Genomic DNA, 15,062 nt, shown 5'->3' with positions numbered 1-15,062 from the left:
TTATATATTTAGTCACACTTAGAAAGTAGGGTCTTTAACAGAACTAGATGAGCGAAATACAGCTTGCACTTTTGCGAGAGCGTAAGATTATGCGGCTGGTGGTGGTGGTGGTGTGACACTTTTTATTAACAGCTAGCCTTTATGTTAGGCGTTCAATAGGCCCTGGGCCAAGGTGACGAGGGCGCGTTGCAGGTTCAGGTCCCAGGAGGCAAGCCAGATGGGCCAAGGTGACGAGGGCGCGTTGCAGGTTCAGGTCCCAGGAGGCAAGCCAGATGGGCCAAGGTGACGAGGGCGCGTTGCAGGTTCAGGTCCCAGGAGGCAAGCCAGATGGGCCACGGTGGGGGTGGCGGGAAAGGATAGGCGGGGGACTGGAAGGCTACGTGGCATTGTGTAAGGCAGTGTTCTATATATGTCTGCATATATGTGTGGACAGTTTGGGCACTGAGGTGTGGCTGAGATGACGTTGTGTACTCAGCTGACAGCTCAGCTTAACTGCCTGGTCTGACTAAAATATTCCGATTGCTTGCTGCTTGAATAGTGACATGGCACACCTCGCTGCTGGTGCAAAGGGGCCTATTTAACCCCATTAAAAGGGTGCAAGATCGAAGGATCGCCCCCCTGCAAATCCGCCTCTGCCGGCGTTCCCTCAGGTTGCCCAGAAAGGGGCCGTCGTCTTGGGATTTCGTCACCAGGCCGATGCATTAGAAAATGACCTGCACGTCGGCTCCGTGATGCGGCCGCTCCGTGAACTTCTTCAACGTGGTAAACATACACGTTTGTCGAACGATTCCTCAATGGCGTTAGCTTTGTTACTGCTGGTCGCAATCTATTCGCTTTTCTTTCCCTTCTTTCTTGCCGTTCTACGATGACGATGTGTTGTTTTGTGCTTGAACAGAACACCTCAGCCCAATTTTTGGTCACATGGTGTCGCCTCTCCAGCGAGCAATTTCGACGCATGCTGTTCCTTCGCGCGCTGTTTAGTCATAGCTCTGTTTTCTGATTGCTTTCATGCGAGCTGTCTTGTTGCGGGCTGTCTCGCTGGGATACGTGTTTATTCGTACAAGGTAGAAAAGTACATGGCGCCGAATCGAAGACGAGGAAGGCGACCAACAGCGCGACTGCAGCGCTGCTCGATCAGCTGCACGAGCTGCGCGCCGTTCTTCCCGCTGCAGAATCCGCCAGAAAACGACCGCACGTCAGCGGCTAGCGGCGGCCTTCTTCAAAGTCTGGGGTCCGAGAACGTGGCCTGCGCGACGTTGAAGCGCACCAGCCACTGGGACGCCATAGCGGATGCCAGTGAGAAGCCGCCGTGCAAACGACGCAGGTACTGCGCGTCTCCTTCTCCTCCTCCGACCAGCCCGCACCAGCTGGACCCGTCGCCCTTCATCGACGCGGCGCCCAAGATGACGTCGGAGGAGATCACTGCCAACATCCACCACGAAATGTGCCGATTGCAGCGACGCAAGCGGCTTTGCGTCCAGGGGCCCGGCGGCGTTCCCAGTTCCACAGTGGGCGCCCAGGCGGGAGCCGAGCAGCCGCTCTTCACCATGCACCAAGTAGGAACGATATGCCAGACGATGATGAACGCGCGCGAGGCTGACATCCGACAGAAGTTCGACCAGTTGCTCAGCGCTAAGCTTACGGAGCAGTACGACACCTTCGTCCGCTTCACCCACGACCAGATAACACGACGATTCGAAGGTGTCGCGCCCAGCTACCTGTCCTGAACCATCGCGGCATGTCCATAGAGTGGACGTACCGAGCGGCCGACGACAGCCCTGTAGGAGTGCGCGTCTCTTATTGGTTCTCGTTAGTTTGCTTGCGTGTATAAATGACCGAGGGGGTGTCGTCCCCTGACTGCTATGTCTTCTTGAGTCGCATGTCTGTATAACTGCATAACGCGTAAGCTTGCTTTCTCGGCGACCATGCATTCCGTCTTGACGCTACGCTGTAACCCGCCAAGTCTGTACGCGTTACTCAGCACAACGCAAGAGCGGTGCCTTCGCTACTTTACGGTAGCGTCACTAACCATTGTCGATCAGATGTGTTCTTTGAGAAACGTATTTCATAGTAATGTTTGAAGCTTTCCAACGCAGTTCGGCGAGGTCGTATCATTGCTCAGGTATGTAGCTGCAGTTGTGGAGAAATAGTTTACCCTGAGACAATAAGTAGTTTAAGGAAAATATAGATGGTGAGCAGAGCAGCATTTCACCACTCGGTGCTAAGCCCGGGAAGGAGGTGGGCCATGAATGTGGTGGCGCAAATCAATGTATATTCTTACGCTGTCATAAATGTGTGCTTCACATATCGTTCGAAGCAATTCAAGGCGAGTGCATCCACAGAGAATGATTTTGATTACCACGCGAGAATTTGAGATCTATGGTACTGAATGCCAACACGATGATGCTTACAGAATTAAATATTTGAAGGAGCGACCAGAAAGTTCCATGAGAAACGGCGGGGCTTACCTATGCACAATTCGTTTACTTTTTTACTCTGTATGCCGCAAAACCTTGAGACAAGAATAATAGCTCGAAACTCTATCGGCTCTTCTCGTCATTTTGAAAGTCTGTATATATCGGCAAAAATGCCATACTTTCGCACAGTCTTACACGTACTTAAGAACAAAAATTATCTCTCTCACGTTCACGTAGCAGAGCCGCTGTTTCAGGGAAAGAAAATACAGCCCGAACACGTTAAACAAGCCTTGTGATGGATTTGGTCGAGAACGCACGGTACATAGCCCGAACAAGCCGAACAACCGAACACCAAAGCTTATTTCCCGCTGTAACTGCATTTTTTTAGTGGAATCGCTGCGAGGTTGCGGCGATAGTTTTTCTTTTGCCTTACCTGTGCGATTTTCATTCCTGCAGCTTCGGTCTCGCCTACAAGCGCGCTGCATACACGAAGAAAAACGCGGTATGCCAGACGCCCCCTTTCTCCCGGCCCATCTTTTTTCCTCGCAGCATGACACTGAACCGAGAGCCGGCTGCCGCTCGCACACCGCGTCGCGGCCGCAGCGCGCGCTCTCTTTCGTCCCGGCGTTGTCTTACAGGGAAAGCGGCCGTAATTGCAACGGCAGCAAGAGCGGACCGCACGCAGCTCCAGCGGCGGGCACCAACAACAAAACGGTAGCAACGTCCTTTCACTTTCTAGACTTGCCGGGTTTATGCAGAGACAACCCTCCTCCTCTACCGCGCCGCCAACTCTGCGCTTTTGTATTTATTTATTCTTGTTTTGTGGCTGCACACCAGGTCGCTACGCGTTCATTGTTCTTCCCGGCTCCACTGGGGCGGCCTCGCTAGCGACGGCGCCGGTCGCATGGCGCGCGCACGAACGCAGGGGAGAGAAAAAAAAGTGCTGAGCAAGAAAATAGGGATAAGTCAAACGGCGCCTAACAGTACATGATTTATACACTGGCCTTTACTCTGGGAGCCAGTGCACTGTCTGATATCCAGATGGGATTGAGGGGGCTGGCTCCAGGCGCCCACGGTATATGCGATCGTGATGGCGCGGTCCAGGCTTCTTGCTCGTTGCTTTCCGGCCGCCGAATAGCGGCGAGGGAGTAGAAGCAACCGGGCAGTCATCTTGAAATTAAGCGCCGAAACTTTTGGAAAGCGAAAAAGAAAACAGAAGAGAAGAACATAGCGCTCGTGTTGTTCGTGTCTTCTTGTGTCCTGTCCTACTCTGCGCTATATTATCTCGCTATGATCATGCACCAACAAGCCCAAAAAGCTACGCTTTTGAACTAGTATTGCGAAACTACACGTGCTTGTTTAGCACTTTCTTCATCTATGATATTTGAGGTCGACTTAAGTTTATCTTGAAATGGAAGGAGTGACTTTTTACTTGTTGATGCTCTTGTAAATTAGATTAAGATACGCCAATGGTCGTTAACTTTTGGGAAAGGAGACATCTACGAAAGAGCTTCTGGAAAATTCATTAATTATTTTTACGTTTTAGAGCGAAAGCACTTCTTCACGGGGTCAAACCCAACCAAGAATATTGTGTCTTGCATGAACCTGAGGCTGCAGAAATCAAATAAATATTGCCGCGACTGGGTTTCGCACCCGCGGCAACGCGAACAGATGAACTTCGCTGGCCACTGCATGGGAGCACAATGCTGTCGCCGCTGTTGATTACGCCTCGAGTTGTTGTTGTTGTTGTTAGCCTCGAGTTAAACTCCAACACACTCTCGCGCTGGACATTGCACATCATCGTCTTCATCAACTTCCATCTGCAGCGCGAACAGTTCATATCAGCTTGACCTTGATTAGAGCTTAACCCGAGTCTAATATCGTCGCCAGACGTGCCGACGACCATGCAAAGCAAAGCATATGAGCCAACCAGGCTGAACACATGCTTTCGCTCGTCTACTCGGTTTAACTACTTTGGAACACTACCACCTTTCTGTCCGGCTTCTAAAAGGTCAGAGCGGGATACGCTCGCCAACGCGGCGCTCGTCGCGTCTTCGCCGCAGTAATAACTATCTCTTATCCTCAGGGTCCGTAGTGTCGCACAGCAGTTCTTTGACAAGCGTGGCCAGACGCAATATCAGGCGCCGTCTTCGTCAAAGGTAACCATGGCAACCGGGTTTGTTTCTTAGCTGTGCAGCGGATCACTTATGGTCCGCTCTAAGCTCTAAATCCGTGTAAGGTAAGGAGAACCCTTGTCCTCACCTTTCGGGGCCTTTTTCGCCCTGGTCACTTTTGGCAAAGGCGGTACTTGTCATAAGTTAAAGAAGCCGATCTAATTTCTGGAAGATTTGGTTTAGTTTATGGGGTTTAACGTCCCAAAGCGACTGAAGCTATGAGAGACGCCGTAGTGAAGGGCTCCGGAAATTTCGACCACCTGGGGTTCTTTAACGTGCACCGAATTTCTGGAAGAACTCGCACCGATGAACGTTAAAGTGTGCGATGCCGTGATCCTGTGCTGAACCGGTAACGGGTGGGATGATCGTGCGAACCTCCAATGCAGCCGTGTTGGATCTTTAACTGTGAAGGTTATTAAGTGATCAGAAGCTTGGTACTACCGGTATCAGTCAAATCATTTAAGCACAATCTGCACGCCAAATGCAATATTTATGCTTCAAATTTATTCGCGCTGTTTGACCTTTTCAAAGAGCCATGAGCCGAGTGCGGTCGTTGAGATGGTGCTGCACCTGGACAAGTTAACCAGGATCCGCAAAAGAACCACGAAGCTACCAGGATGAAGCTGTGACCTCCGGAAGCAAGCAGTGGAGATGCCAGAAAAGAATGCATAGAGGAGGACGGGGGATCACTAAGTGGGCGGAGCGTATGTGGTAAAGAAGAGAACATTCAACAGTTGGGATGATGGCTGTTCGTCGTCACTTATCCTTTCAACCCCCAGCAAACGCATTTTCGAGCCTGAATCCTACCGTCGGGGGGTCGTGTACGAAAAAGAGAAGCCGTTCCCTTGGAAAAAAAAAAAGACGCGGCCAGCCGGGCCGAGCGTACACACACATTCACGCGGGCAGCGGGGGAACGACCAGCGAAAATAGGTGAACTCGAGAAAGTCGGTCCTCCGCCTCCTCACCCTCGTCGGGCCCACGGCGGCCGCGCGAGAGCGAAAATGTGGTGGAGGGGAAAAGTGACCCCCCCTCCCCTCTCTCTTCTTGCCGGCGCGTTTTTCCATTCCGTCTCGGGCGTCGAATGAAAGTCCCCTTCATTGCCGGTCGTGCACGCGCCGTCGGACCGGTCGCCCGCAGACTTCGTGCGCGGCCTCAGCAGCGACCGCGGCCTGCGACGACGCAAGAGAGGATCGTGCAGCAGTGGGGCAACAACGCCGGGCCGTTAGGAGCGCCGGGAACGGCCCCCCTTTGCAACCGCTCCCGGGCCTCCTCTCTGTGCGTGCGTGTTTACACCGTGCGCGTTTCATGTTCGCCTGGCGGCTGCTCGGCACCGGAGATCTAATCGCACCAGCTTTCAGCTCTGCTCAGGAGGACTTTATTCAACGAAAGCTAGAAACTTGGACTTGCAAGAAAGCACCGTGCACGTGCAACGAGCCGAGAAACGGACTGTTCGCCGCTGGACAACCGCAGAAGTCAACGACTTCTACTCTCTAAAGGAAGCGGCCAGCAGGAATCTGCTTCAGGACTCTGCACACACCGTTGTCGGTTGCAGCCCCCCCCCCTGACAACTCTCGATCGCAGCCGTTCGCGCGGGAGCCGCTGCATGCTTGTTCGTGCCCTTCTTTCCGCGGACTCTGGTCGACTGGAAGCAAAGCTTCGTCCAGTACAGACCAGCAGCCGAGGCCTTCATCTGTTCCCATCAAACGCCGCTACCAGGCTAAGCTCGACAAACAACTTCGTTTAGACCTCGACGGAGTGGTGCCCTGACCGCTTGGGAGGGTCACATACGCGTCCGACGACCCTCGTCCGAAGCAGTGATTGATCGACGATCTTGCATCAGTGCACGTTTGTTGTCATCGCGGCGCTACGAACAGGCACAAAAGAGAGCGTACTACAAGCAGCACGTGCCCCGGCTTCTGTTGCGCTTCTGACGTACCGCTGGCACTGTTCCCGGAGCGGCGGCAGCCGGCGTCAACGTCTTTTGCGCCGGCGAGACGGGCCGCTTTCCTGGACACTGACTGGATTTGGAGCTGAACCAAAGGCGGTGCGCTCTCGCCCCCCTTTTTCGTCTCTCCGGGAAAGGATCGAGGTCTGATTGCGTCCAAATTCAAAGCAACCGTAATGCGGTCGGCCTCCAAGCATAACCTCCGGCAGAACGGGTAAGCGCCTTTTAATGTTTGTCCGCCGCCTCGCCTCCTTCCCACAAAATTGCCCGCTGATTATCCTCGCCCGCCGCCAACAAAGTGTGGCACCGCCGCCCCCTGTCTCCGCTTCCGCACCACTGTTTCTGCCCGTGAACGAGCGCTTTCGGCTTATTTTTTTATAAAACCTCTCCCCGCTTGAGGCAGCCGTGAAAATGCGCTGTCTGTCGACACCATCGCGCTAGCCAGTGTGCCCACTGTCGAGTACAGCCGACAGAAACAATGTTTCTGCGTTGCCTAACCGCCTTTGCGGGGTGCGTGGGTGACCTAAGGTGGGCGGACGGGTTAGGGAGACGAAAAATGATCTCCATTGTGACAAAACCGCTGTATATGCATGCTCTAAAGTGTTGACAGCCGACCAGCCACAAAAACCTGCTCCTTCCTGCTACAAGCAAACTCTGTTAACTTTGGGATTGTATTTGTAGATATTTTTTCACCGCTATAGGCTTCTTTTCGTGGTCACCACGTGAACGCCTAATCGATCTACACGCACTTCTCATGGCATGCATACCAGCGATAAAGGTTAAGTTGTCTCGCTCGTCTTTCTTTTTTGAATGCAGAAATGCATTCTATGGCTTGCCTCCTCTATAGATTTTTGTTGGCGAAGTTTTGCGTCAGCACTGCACAACTAACCTGGATGAGCATTCACGTCCAAACCACCTGGTCAACGATAAAGGGCTCCAGTGTATTTATAAGCGTATTCATAAGTGCTCCAGTGTATGTAGTGGGCTTCGGTGTGACGTCACAGAGGCGGCGCCTTGCTGATGGGCCCGGACCACTGCGAAAGTCTAAGCGATTATCTAATCCGCTGACTGTCACCTGGTGAAAGCCATATAGTTTCTAAATATTACCCAGAGGGAAAGCTGGCGCCACCATCTATGCGAGTTTCTTGAACATTTCATCCACCGCGGGAATGACGGGAAGACGAGGTTTCGTGTTTGGTTTGGCTAGTGTTGTGGCCGTAAACGTGGATTGTACCTCGGAAATGGTAGTTGCTCAGCGAGGCTCTCCTCTGTGCGCAGATTGTTGTTTCAATATTGCGTTTTTTATTTCTTCGATTGGTTTAACGCAAGTGAATGTTCGGTGTTTATGCCGGCATGGAAACTTTCACAGCCCTTCTTGGAGGCTTGCCTCGAGAAGAGTCATATTTTTACGGCCGAATCCACGTTGTATGCCCAACAGTAGCCAAGCCAAGTAAGAAACCTCGTCTTCCCAGCATTCCTGGGCCTCTCCCGTGGTGGATGAAATGTACCGCCGCCAGCTTTTCCTCTAGTTATAATAGTGAACTCTATGGTGAAAGCTATGCGTAGCACACCATTATGGCGCTCATGACGTCAGGCGCAAGGCACGTGGCTACGTGGTTATTTACATAGTGCAGGGCGTACGTGGCCTCGAATTGGTGGGAGGATTGGTTATCTGTACTATACCGTGAACTTGAAAGTGACGAAAAAAAAAAAATGCCAAACAGTTAATGGAATTGTACGGAAAAATCGGTGGGAATTAATTTCTGCCGCAGTTACGCTCAGCATTTGTCGTGTGTGTCAACATTTTTTTTTTCTGATAGCCCGAGGTCTTGCTTAGTGCTAGAAAAAGATCACTCCCTGAAAGGGAAAAGGCGTGAAAATGTACAGGTCGCCTTTTCAATCGAGGACTGGAATAAACGCTTGATTCTCATAAGAGCTCTTGCTTACAGTGGCTCCGTGAAAATTTGATTGGCCTCAATGTCAACACGAGTTGATTAAACGCGAGAAGGCGTCAAGAAGGCGAGGAAATCGCAGGGCTCTCGGAATTGCAGAGCGCGGCACACTTGAGGCAGTCCCGGTGCTTGGGGAAGCCGCAATTACGGACACCTATGGCGCATATCTGCTCCATAGTCATGACGCAAAGAGCGTTCATTATGTCCAGCCCCACGACAGGGGTCGAGAAAGACCTCTGAATGGGCGCGCGCTGTGCACAGTACGTTGCCGGAACACCTTGTGTTTGTTGTGTCTATACGTATGTATTCTCGCTGTTTTATGAGTGTGTTTACGGGGATGAGTTCCGTCCTCGGTGTTTATAGCTGTAAATTGCTATGTCTCGTCGTTGTGCAGCAGCAAAAAGACGCAACCGAGAATGCCAAATTTAAGCTCTCTATTCAGTTGAATGCGTGAACCGTTTCTCCAAGTACACAAGGAAGTGTAGACAACGTCCCTATTTTTTTTTTTTTTCCTGTACTGACCTTACTGCTGTGACATCTCTCGCCTGTTTTCAGTTTCTTCGCCTTTCCCCTCTCCCACGGAAAAAAAGAAGAAAGCTCATGTGGCAAATCTGATCTCTCACCACTGAAACTGGCTTATTGATGCATCATAAAATTTCAGGTCACGGCGTTCGTAGAATTCGCTAAGCGAAGTTCTGGTGGTTTTTCCCCCCTGTACGATCTCGGCACTGCAGTACAAAAAAAACATTCAACGGCTGGACGGGAAAATTCTTTGAAAAAATGTTGTCGCTGCTTCGGTACGTGACAGCACGAGCGCCTGTAGACTGAATATTTACGCGTCGTTTGTTGGAGGCTGCAGAATTTTTTTTTCTTCTTTACTTATGAGGCAACACGTAGTCTGTAAGCGAGGTCGACCGCCTGTGCTTGCGGAGTCATATTTCTGCGCTTTCTCCCGTCGGTTTAGCCGGGGAAGCCCGCCGTGTCATTGGACAATTCCATTTGTTATCCCGGCGGAAGGCATTTGTGCGTTGCTACTTTGCTGCTCGCACATAGCAGCGAAGAGGAAGCAGGCACGCTCGTACTTCTCCGTGAAAGGGCGCGCGCGTGTGCAAATTACATTTCGTCTCTGATAGTGCGGTAATTTACAGTTGGAACGACGCTGCTCAGTTTCGCAATTAAGATTTAGAGGTATAATTAATTCGAAACACTTAGTAGGTGATAAGTTTTGCGACCCTGACCCGGCAAGGAATGTGTTCACCATGCAAATCATATGCGCACTAACAGTGGCTTTCAAGCAAGTAAGAATAAAAAAAATCGTAAACAGATTTCCTGTACATGGCTGCTTTCTGTAGAGAAGTGAAAGAGAAGTACTTGACATGTTTGTTTCGCCGTGTAAATATCGAATATGCAAGTCTTCGTATAGATGTGCGTCATCGAATGAGCACTTTGCTTTTGTGTTGTGCACGTTTGTTCCATTTATGAAAATACCGACATTTTTATTTTACGTGGGCTTTCTTTACTGAAGCGAACAACCGCAGCGGTGGTCTATTGCGCGGTTTGAGCATCCGCTTCGTATGCTGGAGGCGCAGGGTGGGATTCCCGGCGCCGCAGGGTACACACCGGTTTCCAGTGGGTACAAGCTTCCCCCGGCCAGGTATTCGGTTTCTCTGGGGGAAATGATACCTTGTGTAGAAGAAAATACCTTGTCTCTTGGCGCTATATGGCTAAAGATGCCTTTGCGCTATTAAAACTAATCATGATAATATTTACTGAAGCGAAAGAAAATGTGCTTAAAAAGGTTTTCAGACAATATATTTCCTGTCTCTGGCTACGGAAATTTAGCGTCTTTGATGAATGCGACAGGAACAGCAACCGTTACTTGTGTGAGTCTAGTACAGTGAACATGGTCGGTTGAAATACAATCTTTTTTTTTCTTCTAATGAATGCGCTAGGCATCGCTTAGTTCAAATGCTGGTACCGCCCAAGTTTGGATGGTTACGTATTACATCTTTACATTAAGCTTCACTACTGCTGTATCGATTTTGCGACTTTACTGTCCCTGACGTTAAACTTCAGATTTATTTGTGTGTACAATATCTCAAAGGTTACGCCAGTATTGTACCGGCGGCGCGGTTTGCTCTCCAGAGTCTTTCAGAAGCTGCTAATGCTGTCATGCTCCTATCACTGCGCAGCTAGCCGAGCTTGTTAAGGCAAAGCAGGAAGCTGTTTAATGTCGGCTATATTTGTCATGTCACGTTCCTGATATTTCAGTGCACACTTTTTAGTCTGTTTCTTCCTTGCAATACATACATGCACTCGGCGAGTACAGCCACACAACAGAAATAACATGAAAAGAGAGAACCAAGGCATTCAGCTTATCCGTTCAATCTCTCCGTCATGTTCCGGTTTGATGGATGGACGAATGGAAGATGGGAACGTCCCCTTTGAAGCGGGGTGGTGGCAGTCGCCACTACGCTCGACCTTTTTTCGTTGTATTTCTTTAAAGGTGTAATCAATCGGTCTATGAATTCGCAGACATCCCCACGTGTCTCGACAGCGTCCGTTGCTCGCTTGTTGCTCTCCTTCACGTGGGGCGCCCTCCGTAGTTCATCCTACGCTGTTCGGTTCTCGCTGTCGCCTTCATTTGATTTCATTTCCATGCTCCTTTCCGGCCAGGCCGCGTAGCGGGTGGTTTCTGAAAGATCGCACGCGCGATGCGGCACACGATTCGCGTCGATGCGAAGGAGGTCGTCCGCGCAGCAGGGCATCCGATGAGCGAACAGTAGACGCTTGCGATCTGAACCGGAGAGGAGGGCGCGCTGGATAGAGGGAGAGGACGAAAGCGAGAGGCCAGAAACGGCAGGAGGGCGAGCAAGCGAGCGAGAGTTGGAGAAAGAGCAGCGTAGGAGAAGAAATGGGTTGGAAGAGGGGGAGCCCCAAGTTCAGAGAGCGCGCCCAGTGACGCAAGGGGAGAGAGAGCGAAGGCAGAAGAAACCGAGAGAAAGTGGCGCTCAGGGAGAAAGTCTGCGAGCCGCGCGACCGACCGGATCGGATAGAACCGTTCGAATTTTCTTTATTCCGCTCGCTCCTTCTTCCCGCACCTCTCCTCTTACCTAATCCCCCCGGTTCCGACACAATTAGGAGGCGAGCTGAGCAGTGCGGCATTTCTACTGCCTCCGGAGCGGATGTTAGAGTATGCTTGTCTAGGGAGGCCTGCGGCGTTCACGCGGCGTCCCCCTGAGCTAACGAACTCTGTGCGCATTTCGATTCGCCGCCGCCGCCGTGGTTGTTCCAGTGTGTGCGTGAACCAAAGCCGGCGAGGCGATTTGTCGGCTTGTACTATGCTTCGTGACTCGGTGCATCGGTGTGTCGGCGACCGTGTCGCTCGAGCAGCACCGCGGCGAGTAGCCGTGTCGTGTCTGCTGTCGTCGCATGTGTGATCGCGGGTGCCAGCTGTGCGTGGATTGTTCGCTGCCGCGGCATCGACATTCGTGCCTGCGCCCTTTCGGTCGCCTCGTGTGGTTGCGTGAGAAATTGGATTTCGCCAGCGACTCCTTCCCAGGCGTCCGATACCGTTTCTGCCTTCTTTCGAGGTGAGCAGAGGGTGATTTTCCTAGCGTGCGTAATGGCGTAACCACGGTGGTTCTGCCTTTGACCGGCTGAATATGCGCCTGTCATTTTCCTTCTTGGTACGCGTTTCTTTTCTTTATTTTTTCTGCACGATTCTGACCAGCTCATTTCGTCAGTGCGGTTCACTTGAAATGCGTGTCTCCAGATGCGTGCACGCGCGATTTTCCCCCTCTTTTTTTTTTTTTTGCCGCAGCATACGTCCGTTCTGAAAGGACGTTGCCCCAGAATGCTAAACTTTTTTGATTGGGTGCGCGTTAAGCCCCGTGCCTGGCCAATGCACCTCGAGCTCGGTCGAACTCGGCGCAGTAAGTCGCTGGCGGCTGCATTTCTGACAAAATAACCAAAGTCTGGCTGGGGCAGCAAGAGGGGTCGTTCTTTTGGACCAACGGATATGCGTGGGAATGTGCGTGATGTGTATCACGCTCACGAGGTGACCGTAATCCAAAGCGTGCCCGCACTCGATTTCGCTGATCTTGGTTCGAATATTTTCTGCTGTGAACTCATTCTCGCTTACTTCTTGTTTCCCCCCCCCCCCCCCCCCCCTCTTTTCTTGGGGCTATGATTGCTGTGCGCGTATATACTGTGGCACTGTATGCCATGCATGAATGCGGAGTGACACGATACACGCCGGCTTAAGTGACAGCAAGAAATACTCTCAGAATTACCTTAAAATGAGCTCATCCTCGATAATGAATGGTATTTCAAAAGCGGCATCAGTTTTGAACAACAATTACACTTTTCACCAATATGTCGTTCAGTTTTTCTGTTTCTTTTTGGCTGGTATATGCTCTCCAGAAGCGATAGGGTTATCCATGCCTTGGGCAGTAATAAGCAGATTTTTTTTTTTTTTTGATCACTGATCGTTAGTCAGATTCCAGTTTCCACTGAAAGTGACGTGCACATGTTTGTAGAACGGCATAGGCTTCATATCTGGCGTGTTTTCTCGAGTAATAAATGTCGCTTCCATTTTTGCCGTCTCATCCAAACAAACATTTCTATTCTTTTCTAAATGAAGACTATCGGAATTGCCGACAAACCGCGCGTGAGCAATTCGTTTTGATTTTTCACGCTCGTAACTATTACTGTTATGCAACGCGTAATTACGGATGGCCTGCATTCCCGCGTTCGCAGCATAGTAGCCATTGAAAGAACTTTTATAGGTACTAAAGCAAAACGATGTGAACTCGTCCATGTTTGGTGCATCGCTGCCAAAGCATGAAAGCTGTAGGACAACTTTTCTGCTGTTGGTGCAAACTTGGCTGCCGCGACATGGAACGATTCCCGCTAACTACTGGACAAAAATCGTCAAAAACCAATTAATCACTGCTTCCTGAACTGATCCGGATGAACTATACGATGGCAGTTTGGCGCCGGACAAAAAAAAAAAAAAAACTACGCAACACGAACACTGCGTCATTCTCATCCCATCACGATTGGTTCAAGAGGCCATGTTTCCGTTCTCTGGAACTAGTACATGTATATAGGCGATGCGCGTGCGAACGGCATTTGTCAAGAAACACAGCTGGAGGCCAATTCCTGCGCTCCGACTTCGCGTTAACAAATAAGACGCATCCACTTCGACGTTAATGACAAATAACTGCTTCACCACATGATATCATCACAATATCAGCATAACCGATGCATCGCCAGTTCACGCCTGCGGTAAGTATAGCTCCCTTTGTCGGTATGGCAGGTGACGGTTCACCTCCACATCGCTACCTCTTCCGTCCTCGTAAAGACAATACGCGGATGTCTTCCACGTGGGAAAGTAACAAAAGAATCACTAAAAGATACTGTACAGGCCGCGGGTTTAGCCCAGATGAGCAGACAACGATAGCGCGGTTTCTTCCCACCACCTTCAAGAATCCAAGGAAGAATATCGTAGCTGTTGTGCTGGACTCCGTCGGGAGCGTGGCCAATGAGGCCGGGGCCACGCCATAAACACGGAAAGCTAAAGCGCTCGGCGAACAGGGACCCCATCGTTCCTTCCTCCATATGAGGTCCCACACACGCATCGACGGAGGCGCTTCGGAAAAGCCCCCACGGAAATCGAAGGACCTGGTCGCGGCAGCAAAAACGGCAGGCGGCGGCCACAGTCAACTTCAATGGAGCGCGACCGCGGCACGCACATTGCCTACACGGCGGCGAACGGAATCCGAGGACTTTCGTCGTGTCCGGGACGCTGGGGCCACTTCGGTCTCTGCGGAAAGAAACAGCCTCAGCACCCCATTGCGTTTCCCTTCCTCGCACACACACCCACTCTTCTGTTATTTCCCGAACACGCCGACGACGACGCCCGGGTGCAGCATCCTATTTTCAGTGGTCCCCGATTGTGGCGGACTACCGCGCGGGCGCTGTTTGTTAAATTTGCCCGCGCCGAATATGAAGGAGAGAGAGAGAGGAGGAGGAAGTGGCCACTGCCGGCGCATTGTTCTCGAGCTGCGACCAGGAAGCAAGGTCGCCCCTGGAAGATGTCCGCCGCACGGATTCGCACGCTCGCATCTCTCCGCGCCGGGCCGCGGCTGCGTCTGTTCCGCCAACCGCGCCCGATGGAGCGTTTTGCGTGGAAGGAGAGCGTCCCGCACCGTTGAACACGGCGGCATCTGAAACGCCGCCGCGCAGCTGACGCGCGAGAGTAGCGAGGCGTAAATATGCCAGTGGGGGGTGGCTGTGTGTGTACATCGGACGCGGTCTGCGTGTCAGCTTCATATATCGTGGGATGAAAGTGGAACGGGAGGAGGTAGAAATGAACGAGAATATTGCAAGCAGGCCTTCGAATTTTCTGCGTTCTGCATTGTGTTTCAGTGTGGACACAATCTAGATGCAGCCTGGTGTTGACGTTCTTACCTGACCACCTGGCTTTGCGGCCACATACTGCGCTCGTGCTGTATTGTCCCATTATCATCTTGGATTTAAGAGCGCAAGCAGTGCAAGACGGCCCATC

General features: G+C 51.5%; 1 protein-coding gene and 1 pseudogene across 1 annotated transcript in view; both read left to right on the top strand.

The window, feature by feature from the left end:
- The first annotated feature begins 1,076 nt into the window (after positions 1–1,076).
- Positions 1,077–1,727, top strand: LOC149341621 (akirin-2 pseudogene; annotated as a pseudogene).
- A 4,538-nt stretch (positions 1,728–6,265) lies between these two features.
- Positions 6,266–15,062, top strand: part of LOC149341620 (uncharacterized) — a 99,400-nt gene continuing 90,603 nt past the window's right edge. Inside the window, exon 1 of the mRNA XM_089542005.1 lies at positions 6,266–6,750. The gene's annotated coding sequence lies outside the window, so the exon portion shown is untranslated. The remainder of the gene's footprint in view (positions 6,751–15,062) is intronic.

Source organism: Amblyomma mixtum, chromosome 5 (genome assembly GCF_055824585.1).
Source record: "Amblyomma mixtum isolate Tamu chromosome 5, ASM5582458v1, whole genome shotgun sequence".
NCBI lineage: Eukaryota > Metazoa > Arthropoda > Arachnida > Ixodida > Ixodidae > Amblyomma > Amblyomma mixtum.
The sequence above is the reverse complement of the archived record's forward strand: the minus strand, read 5'-3'. Positions and strand labels throughout refer to the sequence as shown.